The sequence below is a fragment of the Mauremys mutica genome, unplaced genomic scaffold, assembly GCF_020497125.1.
Source record: "Mauremys mutica isolate MM-2020 ecotype Southern unplaced genomic scaffold, ASM2049712v1 000101F_np12_subseq_7647038:7791248_obj, whole genome shotgun sequence".
Classification (NCBI taxonomy): Eukaryota; Metazoa; Chordata; order Testudines; family Geoemydidae; genus Mauremys; species Mauremys mutica.
The window spans coordinates 116535-130354 of record NW_025422846.1 but is presented as its reverse complement, the minus strand read 5'-3'; the positions used below and the strand labels follow the sequence as shown (position 1 = coordinate 130354).

Below are 13820 nucleotides of genomic sequence, written 5' to 3'. Positions count from 1 at the left end.
TCATCTCAAAGAATATCTTCCTGGATCCCATCATGCATCCACACGTGCTACGAGCTGGTCAGAATACCAGCCCTGGATCTTTTTATGAACTCCACGAGGCTCAGGCCTCATCAGCGGCATTCCCGGCCCAGGTCCTGATACAAGAAATGTGCAGAGCAGCAACTTGGTCCTCGGTATATATGTTCACCTCTCATTACACCATCATCCGGCATGCCAGAGATGATGCAGCTTTCGGCAGAGGGGTGCTCCAATCAGCGATTCCATAACTCTGACCCCACCGCCTAGGTAAGGCTTGGGTGTCACCTAATTGGAATCAATAGGAGCAATCATTTGTCTCACTTCTGAAGTGATCAAGTTAGCTAGTGATGAAGTAAGTTTGAGGGAGGAAAGGATGATGATAAAACGGTTACTCACCTTCTCGTAACTGTTGTTCTTTGAGATGTTGTTTATATCCATTCCAAACCCGCCTTCCCCCCCTGTCAGTAACTGGCAAGAAGGAACTGAGGAGGCGCCGGGGCGGCAGGGTCATATATTGAGCGCCGTGAAGGCTTCACTCCAGGGCGCTTCACAGCTGACCTGACGGGTGCTACTTGGGGGAAAACTTTCTGATGACTGTGCAGGAGGCCTGCACACACCTAATTGGATGGGTATGAGCAACACATCTCGAAGAACAACAGTTACGAGAAGGTGAGTAACCATTTTTTCAATATCCTTTCCTCCCTCAAATACTTCCTCAGACTCACTTCATCACTAGCTAACTTGATCACTTCAGAAGTGGGACAGCATTTGGGACTACTTTTGAAATATAACAAGTATATATTTTTGACTCTTTTTTATTTGTACCATCCTTACCCTTGCGTGTCTTAGACTGAGAGTTCTTTGGGGCAGGGACAGTCTTCATACATTTGGACAGTGCCTAGTACATTGTCTGTGTTACTATACAAATTAATTCCACTTTTGAATTAATTAAATCATATCCGTGAATCCAAGTTGCTAAAGGGGTGTGCACTCACCTGCGTAGTACTAGTACTTTTCCATCAGCTGGCAATTTAAATATGTGGTTTTTCTGCAGATTGTATTAAGAATAGATGCATAACACATTCGACTTATCACCAAAAAACAGTATTTGAAAACTTACTGAGGAATGGAGGTTGTTAGGAACACAGGTATTGTTAAGCAAGGCCAATGGTTCATAGGGTTCAGTTTACTGCTTCTGTCATTGGGCTATACTGACAGAGAGCTTATTTTCTCCCTAGTTTTATAGTTGGTTATGCAACAATTTTGCCATTGGAGGAAGGGGGGGGGGGGTTGATTTTTCCCCCCCCCCCATAGTATCAGTTTCTGGAAAATGAAACTATAGTACAGTGGTTTTCAATCTGTGGCCGCAGATCCCTGTGTGTCCACAGACTGTCAAAGATTTCCAAACAGGTCTGCACCTTCATTCAAAAACTTGTAGGGGTCCACAGATGAAAAAAGGTTGAAAACCACTATACTAAACCATGCAGTCCACTTTGCCAATCCAAGATTATTCCATGTTGTACATATACTAGTGGTTTTATCTTGTCTAGCTTTATATAAGCAAAACAAAGATGATTCCCCCACTTTCTTTGGGAAACTGTTCCCTAGTCTAATACATCTCTCTTAATGCTATTATTCCTAAAGTATATGACTTCCTTATGCCAAGTAAGTTTTTGCTTAAGTGTTTAAATAATTTAAATATTTACATATTTATATTGTCCTTTATTTGGCACTTTTTATTAATATTAACTATTCTTTCTGGAAGATCTTTTAATGTTTTAGGTGCAAATATAAAAAGGCATGGTCCCTGCCCTCCAAAAATCACAAAGATGCAAGTGTTGGCCACAGTTTGAAAATTTTAATGTTTAACTACTCTGCTTTTGTGTGGTTTTTATGCTTAGGCTCTGTAGACTATCTCCAGCTAACCCTTAACCTAGCCATTATAAGTTGATTAGTAGTAGTCAAGTTGTATGTGTATCTATCTTGCTCTTTTAAGCTTTCCTTTTATATGTTGATCCTTCTACTTCTAGTGTTCAGAACCAAACACAGTATTCTAGTTGCAACTTCACTATAGCTGTACTGAAGGGATTATTACTTTATCTGAAATGATTGCAAACTCATGTCTACCTAGCTGCCTGAAGGTTCATTTACATGAGGAAAACTTGTGCTTACCAGTAGTGAAAACTGTATGTAGATGGGACACAAGGTTAACTTAAACTTAAGTCTCCTTTTCCTTCACTCTAGGGCAAAACTTATCTATTAAAGTCCATTTATGTTATCTTTTGCTTTCTCTTCATCCATTAACTTTGTAATTTTCTCATAGTAATAACTGGCCAAGTATTCTACAGTTGTTTAATAATGTCGTAAAAGCATCCTGATTGGTTAATAACTTAGATTAATAATTAAATCACATGATGTTTTTAATATGTGCTGCAAAGAGTCGCAGGAGACACATTTAAAGAGCCACTTTCGGCTTCTGAGCCTCAGTCTAAGTATTCCTGCCATAGAGTGTTTGATCAAAACCAGCTGATAGATCATTGCTTCATTTTACTACTTCATGATGTATAAAGAAGACATAAAAAGTTTGTCAAAACATTTTCTCCATTTTTTGTCTTTGAAATAGCAGGAATATCAAGTCAGGTTTTCCAGGGTTTTGCTGGAAGACTTGTAGTTCTCAAATGCTGTTTGTAGTCTTTCTCAGACTTATAATTGAAGGGGCAGATCATTGAATCTAAACTAACTCTTTGTGTTTTAGTCATTTCTTAATCAAATATTAATAAAAACTATTGAGTTTTAAGCAGTCTGAATAAAAATTGCTTGCCCTTTAGTCAGGTTCTACTTGCTTGGTACTTGTGAAGTCATTCTACCAGTTTTGCAGTTGATAATCTTCGTCTCTAAGGTGCCACAAGTACTCCTGTTCTTTCTGGAGACTTGAATTTCCAAGGGTTTTTTAAAAAACAAAACAAAAAAAACACAGAAAACCCTCTAATACTTAAGGTCTTCTTTACACATCATAGAGAAGCACAAAATCCCAGCACGTGTTCAACTCTTATCCTTTGCAGGTTACGTTTAGGGGGGATAAGTTAAATATCTGGTTTCGGGCCAATTAATCTCCTTGCATTAATGGTTCAACTTTCTCTCAACTAGATTTTCCTCTGGATATATGTATGTAATCTCTTTGTTTCCCTGGGTTAACACTGACTTGGTTGTATTTGCCACCATGCTCTTACCTGGAAATCTTAACTGATTTATTTTTGTTAGCTTTCCTCTATTCTACTTAAAGTGCTTTTTAAATCTTGATCTCTGATCAATCCCTTGTGAAGCAATATTGTTGTGGGGTTTTTTCCTCTTAAGAGAAACTGTAGTCCATTGCCTTTTCTTCCTTGCCGTAACATCTCATTTTTAAGGGGTGTAAAGTAAACTTTGTTTGCAGCATTTAATGTTCCAGATATTTTAATTGTTTGAGTACAGTTGTTACTCAGGAGAGATTGAAAGAGGAAGGGTGAGTTATGAATAAGACTACGTTTTAGTCACGGGTAATTTTAGTCAAAGTCATGGACAGGTCACAAGCAGTAAACAGAAATTCACAGCCCATGACCGGTCCATGACTTGTACTATATAACCCTGACTAAATTTTGCCACGGGTGCTCGCGGGGGGGCAGGCAACATGTGGTCCAGGACTCCTGCTGGTGCTGGATGGGGTTGGTGGGCCTGGCAGACTCCCCGGAAGTGGTGACATGTCCCTCTCTTAGCTCCTAGCTCTGCGTGCTGCCCCCGCCCCAAGTGCCGGCTCCGCAGCTCCCACTGGCTGGGAGCTGCAGGGGCGGTGCCTGTGGGTGGAGGCAGTGCGCAGAGCTAGGAGCTGAGAGGGAGGGACATGTCACCGCTTCCAGGGAGCCTTCCAAGGTAAGCACCGCCTAGAGCCCTCACCCCCTTCTGCGCCCCAGCCCTGATCTCCCTCCCACACCTGAACTCCTGCTGCTGCTGGGGGGGGGGGAGGGGGGCGGTCGTGGTCCGAGACTGTCCCACCCGCAGTTGGTGCGGCTGGCCCAGGGCTGCCCAAGCTCCAGGCCAGCCACTGCAGAAGTCCTGGAGGTCCCAGAAAGTTACAGAATCCATGACTTCCGTGACACACTTGCAGCCTTAATTATGAATAGATTTGTTTTTGAAGTACAATGTGATGCAAGTACAATAGTGATGTGCTTCATTTGCTCAAAGCTTTCATTATGTTGAGATGTTAATGTTGCTTAAATTTTAACATCTTTATTTCAGAGGTTAAGAAGATTATCAACCAAATATAGAACTGAAAAAATCTATCCAACAGTCACTGGAGAGAGAGAAGAAAATGTTAAAAAGAACAGATATAAGGACATATTGCCATGTAAGTTTTTTTTTGATTCTTCTACTACAGAACAAAGAAAAATGTTAATTATCCTTGTTAATGTACCTTCCCAGTTTTACTATTCGCATTCTGTTGAACAGTTAAATTAAATGGAAATTATTCTCTGCATAAAGGTTTGCTGTTGAGACTCTCTTAATCGGCCTTTAAAGTGAAATGTTGCCCTGGTGTATATGGTTATTTCAGCCTCCTAGTTTCTATTTTAAAATTACTTTACTTTGCAAAACAAACTTGCGGTGAATAGTGGACTTTGGTCTCTAGGCCTGTCAAACCAACACGTTTCACATCACAAGCACCAAATTCATTCAATTACTCAAAATTAATTCAGTCTTGAAATTTAATTCAAGTTTTGGGAGTCTAATATTGAGTCCCCCTCCCTTCCCTTAAGGGAATCAGAAATTACTTATTTGGGGTGGGAAGTGAAGGCATACCAATGTAAACTGTGGATATGGCTTTGTTTGTGGTATGACACATACTACTTATACACAGGCTAAATTAAAACCCTTGACAAAGATTTTGGGGGAAATTTTCAATCCCTGGTGAGTCTTTTGTATATTGGTAGCGCCCAGTTAGGATTGGTAACCCATTGTATTGGACACTATATAAACATATAGGAAGACCTGGTTCCTGGCAGAAGAGCTTATGGGATGGAATGACAAAGGTATCATAAAATCATACTTTTACATAGGTTCAGTGTAAACGCTTTCAGCAATTCATTCATTTGTTGCTCTAACATAAGCAAGTGGCAAAGAGCTCAGATACAAAAACCATATTTTGAGAACAGAGTGGCCATTAATCCAGTCCCAGGAGGTTAGAGAAGTGCAGGGATTTATTTCATACTTTGCTGTTCCAGAAATGATGCTAGGTCTGCAACCAGTTCTGAATTTAAAAACAGTTGTCATCTTCAGTCTCAGCTTTAAGCATGGAATCGTTAAAGTCCATTATTCAATCAGTGCACCTGAGTACATTTTATGTTCTCTGAATCTTGTATACCAGGGGTCGGCAACCTTTCAGAAGCGGTGTGCCGAGTCTTCATTTATTCACTCTAATTTAAGATTTTGCATGCCAGTAATACATTTTAATGTTTTTTAGAAGGTCTCTCTATAAGTCTATATATTATATAACTAAACTAGTGTTTTATTGTAAAATAAACCAGGTGTTCAAAACGTTTAAGCTTTATTTAAAATTAAATTAAAATGTTGATCTTACGCCGCCAGCCCGCTGCTGGTCTGGGGTTCTGTTCACTTAGGCCGGCAGCGGGCTGAGCGAGGCCTGCGGCCGGGACCCCGGCTGGCAAGGGTCCGGCAGCCAGGACCCCAGACCAGCAGCGAGCTGTGCGGGGCCAGTGGCCAGGACCCCAGACCAGCAGTGAACTGAGTGGCTCAGCTCACTGCTGCTCAGGGGTTCCATCTGCCGGCTCCTGGCAGCCGGGATCCCAGCTGCTGGATCCGCTCAGCCTGCTGCCAGTCTGGGGTCCCAGCCCTGCCCACATACAGTGGGTACCTACCTTCTCCCTGGTTCTGGCCATTCTCTTCCTCTCTCTGCACTGAGCTGAGGGTGGGCGTGCACTGAGCACAGGGCTGGGGGTGAAGGGTTGGGCCGGAAGCTAAAATGAGGGAGGGGTGTGGGGCACTTACCTGGGCAGCTCCCATTTGATGCGAGGGGTGCAGGTGGAAATGTGGGGGGGAGGGGTTGCAGGAGCTCCCGTTTGGTGCTCCGGGTGGGGGTGGGGATGTGGGTGGGTGCATGGGGAGGGGCTGAGGATGTGTGGGGGTGCAAGAGTCGGGGGGGGCTGGGGGCAGAGGGCTGGAGTCAGGGCTGGGGGCTGGGTATGTGGGGGGGGTGCAGGTGTCAGGGCAGAGGGGGGGCTGGGTATGTGTGTGGATGCCAGAGTCAGGGCTAGGATTGTGGGGGGGGGGGCGGGGATGAAGGAGTCAAGCAGAGGGCTGGGTGTGTATGAGGGAGGTACAGGACTCAGGGCAGGGGTCTGGGGGGGGTGTGGGGGTGCAGGGCTCAGGGCAGAGGGCGGGGTGTGTGTGTGGGGGGTGCAGGGCTTAGGGCAGAGGGCGGGGTGTGTGGGGGGGGTGCAGGGCTCAGGGCAGAGGGCGGGGTGTGTGTGTGGGTGGGTCAGGGCTCTGGGGAGAGGGCTGGGTGACTGCCCCCCTAACAACTCCCAACCCCCCTGCTCCTTGTCCCCTGACTACCCCCTCCTGGGACCCCTGTCCCCCAGGACCCCACCCCGTATCTAAGCCTTCCTGTTCCTTGTCCCCTGACTGCCCTACCCCTTAACCACATCCTGCCCCTAGCCAGACCCCCGGGACTCCCATGCCTATCCAACCACTCCCCGCCCCTTGACAGGACCCCCAGAACTCCCGACTCATCCAACCCCTCCCAGCTCCTTGTTCCCTGACCACACACACACACACACACACACACACACACACACACACACACACACACACACACACACACACACCCACACCCTAACTGCCCCCTAGGACTCTCCTTGCTCCCTGTCCCCTGACTGCCCCGCCCCCTATCCAACACCCCTCCCTCCAGAGACCCCCACCCCGGGATCCTACCCCCCATCCAACCCACCCTGCTCCCTATCCCCTGACTGCCCCCACAGCCCTGGACCCCTTACCATGAGGCTCCACGCTGCCCCGCAGGAGCACACAGCCCTGCCCCTCAGAGCGCTGCGTGCAGGGCAGCATGGCTCCAGGGGAGAGGGGAGCGTTTCTGCCTCCCCACAGAGCCAAACACTGCCCTGCGGGAGCATGCAGCCCCAACCCCCAGAGCGCTGCGCACGCAGCAGCAGGGCTCCAGGGGAGGGGAGAAGGTGGGGGAGGGCAGCTTGCTGTGCTAAGCCCAGCACTCTGGCCTGGGAGTGGGGCCATTTGCCCACCCCATGCGCATGGCTATGCTTCTGCTCCCTGCCCGAGCGGAGGGCAGAGGAGAGCAGGCCGGGCTGGGCAGGATTTTAATGGCATGCTGGAGTCCCGGCAGGCTCCAGCGTGCCATTAAAAATCCGCTTGCATGCCGTCTTTGGCACGCGTCCCATAGGTTGCCGACCCCTGTTGTATACTTTCATGCTTCATCCCTACAGTTTGCCATCCTGGGGCAGAACTGTCAGCAACAAGCCCTGCCTTTTGAACTGGCTACATCCACAAGTACAATTACCAAGATTATGATAGTGTTGGCTGCAGCACTGAAAGAAAAGGCAGGTGTCCAGCCTTACCTGGATGACTGACTGGTTGGAGCTAATTTGTAAACAACAGCTAGGCCGGCAGTGTCAGAGGCTTGCAGTTTCCCAATAAGCAGCGAGTAGGTAATAAACCAGAAGAGTTCTGTCAGTGTCTAGCAGGAGCTGGTAGGTCATGGAGCAAGATTAAAAGCCCTAATAAGCAGCCTCCAGGGGCAGCTCTAGCAATTTCACCGCCCCAAGCACGGCAGCACGCCGCGGGGGGCGCTCTGCCGGTCGCCGGTCCCGCAGCTCCGGTGGACCTCTCGCAGGCGTGCCTGCGGAGGGTCTGCTGGTCCACCGAAGCCGTAGGACCAACGGATCCTCCGCAGGCACGCCTGCGGGAGGTCCACCCGAGCGGCCTGCCGCCCTCCCGGCGACCGGCAGAGCGCCCCCCGCGGCGTGCCGCCCCAAGCACGCGCCTGGCGTGCTGGGGCCTGGAGCCACCCCTGGTAGCCTCTACAAGATAAAATGACAAACTTCAGAGCTAGGGCAAAGCTTTGATTCTTCATCAGAAGAACAGTGTGGAGTTGCTGCAGGCACTAGGGTCAGTGGTGGAAAGTCGAGCTGTAGTGCCCTTAGCCTACTTCCCCAGTAGTCCATTTGAAATCTTTCTGGTGCAGTAGAAAGTTGGGATACCACAGATGATTTTATATCTGAAGATATCTAAGAAGGTGTGGCATTATCTGAAACAGTCATTCCTTTGAGGATAGCAACTCTCTGTTGACCACTTCTGGAGTGGAAGGTGTTGAACACAGATGCCAAACTACAGGGTTAGGATGCTCATTTAGGGAAAGCAATAGTCCAGGGCTAATGAACAGAGAATGAATGAAAGTGATTTATAAACAGGCCAGAGACCAATGCAGTGAGGTTCTTTGTATTGAATTTTCAGAACAAGCGACAGTTGTCTAGAAGAGTTTCAGTTGGAGTAGTGCCATGATTGATAGATGATGACATAGATTAACCACCAGGGAGGCACAAGAAGTTTCTGAGACCCTGACCTCTTGATGTCATGGGCAGAAAGAAATCTTTCCAGTCTGTCAGTGGCTGGCAGATAGTGAGGGCTCCAAGAGTCTGCAGCTCCCCACCTGGGTCTGACATAGTCCAAAATTTGATGACCTTCCAGACATGCTGAAAAGACATCTTTGATAGGAACTTAGGGAGAAGGCTAAACATATGCTTCCCATAACAATAAAGGGGTGGAAAGAAGTCTTGTTAGATGTCTGGTTGGTCAGTTGGTGCACTGTTGAATGATCATTTTAACATCGCTTAGATTTAATTTTGGTGGTAATGGTGTGCTTGGGCACTTAGAGCCTTTGTTTGTCTTTTTAGTTATTTAAATATAAATGTACTAGAAAAAATACCCATATTAGTTCTGCGGAACACAGCTGTATGCAGGGGAGTTGAGAACTGAATTAAGTGTTCAACAGCTGTATGAAAAGCACGGCAGACCTCAGGTGAATTTGGTGGCATCCAGGAAAATCAGAAGTCTAGAAGTACAATTTGTGCTCAGTTGAGGTCTGAGAATATTTTCAGATATTCAGGAGGTCCTCCAGTGAACTAGGGAACAAAAGATTTTATGTTGGTATCAAAGTGAAAACCAGAAAACTTTTTTGGGAAAAACTCTTATGGATCCTTTTTGTCATAAAGGAGAATAAAAGACACAATAGATTTTTATAAAGCATTTGCCAGTCTTTAAATTCTGCAGAAACTGCTTTTGCCACCAGAGAGAAGTATATGTATGACATACTTGTTACTATATTCCATTCTAGTTCCAACCTAAACAAATCAGTGCATGTTTTATTTTAGGCTGCTTACACAGCTTTTAATACTCTACCTTAAATTCTGTTTTAATTTAAAATGTTGAACATGAATTATCCAGAGGGACCAATTTTTAAACTCTAAACTGGAACCATAAATGTGTATTAATATATCCAGGGTTTGGTGTATTCTGTAATCATAGAATTTGCCACAGAATTCACCCTTTCCTACAGAATTGTACTCCAGAATCTCAGCTCTCATTTAAAAAAAAAAAAAAATCCTTGTGGAAGTGTAAGGGTTACAGAGAATCGGGGGGGGGAAGGGAATAAATAAATAAACCAGTGCAGTGTGTTCCTTCTGAAGTTCCAGACAGCCTGAAACAGTAGCTCAAAGAGGTGTGAATTGCCCCACTCATTTGAGCGATGCTCCATTAATTCAGCAATTCTGCAGCTGTGATGTTTGCCATTTTCCCCCAAATGCTACATTTCAGCATTTCTCCCAGAGACTTTGCCATTGTCTGGCTATGATGAAACTGGATGGGGTTTGACTAGACTACAACCTCATTACTAAATGTCAGGTAGAACCTGACAGACAAGTGTACAGTGCGGGTAATTCCATAATCAATTACATATACCTTAAGGCTGACAAGTGGACCCTAGTCTCCCTGAATAATTCTGGTGCCTCTTAGACTATGTCTGGATGAGAAATTACCAATCCCCCATGCCATCTGTGAATTTGACCCCCTCCCTATTCACATAGCTCCTAGCCTTGTCAGCCCAAGGGGGCTTCACAGTTTCCTGCCACACCCTGTATTGCAACATGTCTGACCAAATAATTTTTACTCCTGGAAAAGTTCCAGGATCTGCCCCAAGTCCCTCTTTTCTCTGATCATTAAGTCAACCCCTTTACACATTCCCAAATCATTGTGGTTCACTTTAGGGAAAAATCATATCTGATGCCTGCTCATGGGCCACCACAGTGTACAGAAGGGATAACAGCTGGTCCGAATAAAGCACCTGGAATTGGCCACTGTCAGAAGACAGGATACGGGGCTAGATGGACCATTGGTCTGACCCAGTATGGCTATTATGTTCTTATGCCCCCTCCTCCCATGCCAGCTTAGGGCTGCTTCACCACTGAGGCCTAGCTGCAACCTCCAGGCAACTTGGAAGCCTGTCTATGCGCCCAGTAAACAATATTGTGCCCGCAGATCCACACCAATGTCTGTGTGGCTCATTTGCCAACATCTGGAATACAAACACAAAGGAAAATTAACACTGATTCCCCACCTGGGGTCTCACGTATACACCTAATTGCCTGAGTTGCATTAGCTCTCAGACCCAGCTGGGCTCCTGCTGTTGCTGCCCCAATCCTGAATGAGTGCTGGAAGCCCCAACTTCATCAGACCCCCACCTTAAAACTGGTATGTTGTGAGGGGACTCCCATCACCATGCATTATGAGTGGGCCCATCCCTCCCTGGCTTTATTGCCACATATGCCCTCAGTCTCCAAAGGGCAGTTCCCAGCTTATCACCCTCCTGTAGAATAATGGATTCAACCCACCTCCTTGATCTATCTTTCACCTACTGAAACTATCTTTGGTCAAATTAACTTTGAGGGAGTCTATCGTCCCTCCCACTGTATATTCCTCAATTCCATAGCCCTTCCAGAAGAGTCCCTATAGAACCCAGGTACTAGTTCATTGATCCTAAAAGTTCCAAAATGTGCTAACAGAAATGCCACCCTTAATAAACCTACCTCTTGTCCACAATGATGTGTGGGGTTTACGTTTCACACCAGATCCTTAAGCACAGTAACAGTGATGGGACGGCATGTATCTTCCTTAGGGCTAGTGCCTGGAAGTTTCTAGCAGGATGGTCTCAAAACTAAAAACACACTACAAGCATCTGAGTAACCTATTGCATCAGCCTATTGACCAACATAAGGACCAGTAGGTGAGTGAAGAAGGTTGATGATGCCGGTTGCCGGGTTGCTAATGACACCATGTACTGCAGCACTCATTCTTCCATTATGGCCATATGAGTGACATGCCCTCTCACTCCTGAAATTGAACAAAATCATTAAGACTTCTTTTGTAGCTCTGCAATGTTCACAGAGCCACCTATCTCTGCACTACAATGATAGTTGTCATACACCAAGGTTCCGTAGTGCTAGCAGCATCCATTCTGGCTCCTTGCTGGCAACCAGAATCTGTCCATCTGAAAATGAGACAATGCATCTGATATGACGTTATCAACCCTGGGCACTTGACTGGACAAGAAACCAATATTAAAACGTAAATGTAGTACAAATGCCTTTACATACCTCATAACTCTGTGATCTGGAGGACTAGTAACTGATAACATGTATCACCACCATGTTGTCACACCAGAAATAGATGGTTTTATTAGCAAACTCTGGTCCCCAAATGACCACTGCAACCAAATGAGAAAATGTTCCAAAAATGTTTTATTCTGTGGTATCCCTTTTTGTATTCATATGAAGGGTCATTTTGGGGTACATGACCTGTCTTGGTGAAACACACTCAGATGATTTGGGAGGTACAGGTTTTGGGGTATCTTTAAACCATCTGCTAGCATTCCTCCCTCTACAATGACACTCCATTAAAATGGCTTGGAAACTGTTCCCAAACCCCCAAATCCTCCTTCATCTCTCTAGTAACGCTTAGAAAATGGTGAGGTTTGTCTGTGCTTGCAGAGGCATTCTGTGCCTTGCTTGCAGCATCCAGACCCAGGACTGCCACCTGGCAGGCAAAGTTAAGATGCCCAATTAAGAGATTGTAGCTGGTGGAGTGTAACTTTTATGGCCTCCTATCTTTCCTGATCAAGCCCAATAGCTCCAGAAGCTTATCCTAAGGGACTTTATATACCCACTGTTTTATACCTACATAGGTCAGTGTTGTGGAAGGCCCTCTTTTTTTTTTTCTCCGCTAGGGGTACCCCTACTTTTTTAGCTAGTGCCTGAAAGTTGTCCATCAGGCTAACACACTCATCCAAATTTACCCTGCCCATGTATAAAATCACCTAAGTTGTGCACTACCTGCCATAAACCAGCATCATAGCCCTGTGTGGCATTGTACTAAATTTCTCAAATGCCAAACAGGATATTGCCCATCCCATGGACATAACTTTATCAAAACAATATTATCCTATAACATTTTGGGTTTCTGTTTCAAAGTTGGAAGGATGCACTGGGTAGCGGTCGACAAGCAGACTTGATATCACACTTGGCCATCAGTGACCTGGGGCCATAAGACCTAACCGTGTGCACAGACCACAAGTCTGGGTCTATACCATTGTTAACAGAGCTACCCCATGAGTATCTCAGGTGGTGAATTAAATGATATTCACTTGGAACTTCCTTAGGGACCAAGTTCAGGGGAGAAACCCACATGTTCTGTATCGGTAGATGATTGCATGGCCCTGTTACCCTATTCTTTAATTCTTCTGTAATCTTTTTCTCTACAATATGACCCATTATCACTAAGGATTTCAAATTTTTGGACATATTGGACATGACTTTTTTCCCCTGTAAAGGGGATCCTAAACCCCTCAGTAAACCTATCCAACAAATATGTCCCATCTATCTTGTTAGCATAATCCAAAGGGACACCTTTAACTCCTCCAGCTTAATTGGAGTTGACACTTTTTGTCCAGCCCCACATTTTCAGCTCACCCCACCCTTCCTATGCCTTGGCCCCCATACCTTACTCTGGCCCCCAGGGGTCTGTGGGCAGCACCTGACTTACCCATCCATTCTGTTTCACTACTGCAGCCTTTCACGGCTGCTGTGGTAATTGCAGGCTTTGCGGCTCTAAAGCACATTTTGCAAGCATGCCTACATTTTCAGATGCTACGAAAACTACTTTCATTAAATGCCCAGCAAATGTCATTATGAGCCTCAGGCCTCTGGTGGGCTTGCTACAGAATGAACTGTCAGTATGGAAACCGGCCTGTGGTGTCATCTACTATAACCACAGTGTATGATGTGGTGTGTGCCACTGGTTTGTGTTGCTGCTCACAATCTAAACTGTTCCTCATAGATAAACCAAGACATGCCCCATAACATATGATATGCGCACCTGATTATAGCCATATATTTGAACAGTGCTATTTAGGTAAGCCTCTGCGATAAAGCCCACATAGATCAGGAAGGCAGCTTCCCAGTTTTTCCATGTTCTAGTCACCTTTGGCTGCTTGGGCATTTCATGCCCTACTTGCTTTGCCCCAACTTACTCTCCGTCAGCACCTCCCTGTGCAACAGTGAGATGTCTACAAAGTCACCTCTCAACATTTTATCTTTAGTTGTGCTGAGAAAGTGAACTCCCATTGAGTCAGCCACCCCAGCATAACCATACTTGTGACTGGCACCCTCAGTGCC

The 13820-nt window shown here is 45.8% G+C and overlaps 1 protein-coding gene across 1 annotated transcript in view; it reads left to right on the top strand.

Annotated features, from left to right (window-relative positions):
• Positions 1-4291: 4291 nt before the first annotated feature.
• Positions 4292-13820, top strand: part of LOC123356965 (tyrosine-protein phosphatase non-receptor type 12-like) — a 98727-nt gene continuing 89198 nt past the window's right edge. Inside the window, exon 1 of the mRNA XM_045000219.1 lies at positions 4292-4399. The gene's annotated coding sequence lies outside the window, so the exon portion shown is untranslated. The remainder of the gene's footprint in view (positions 4400-13820) is intronic.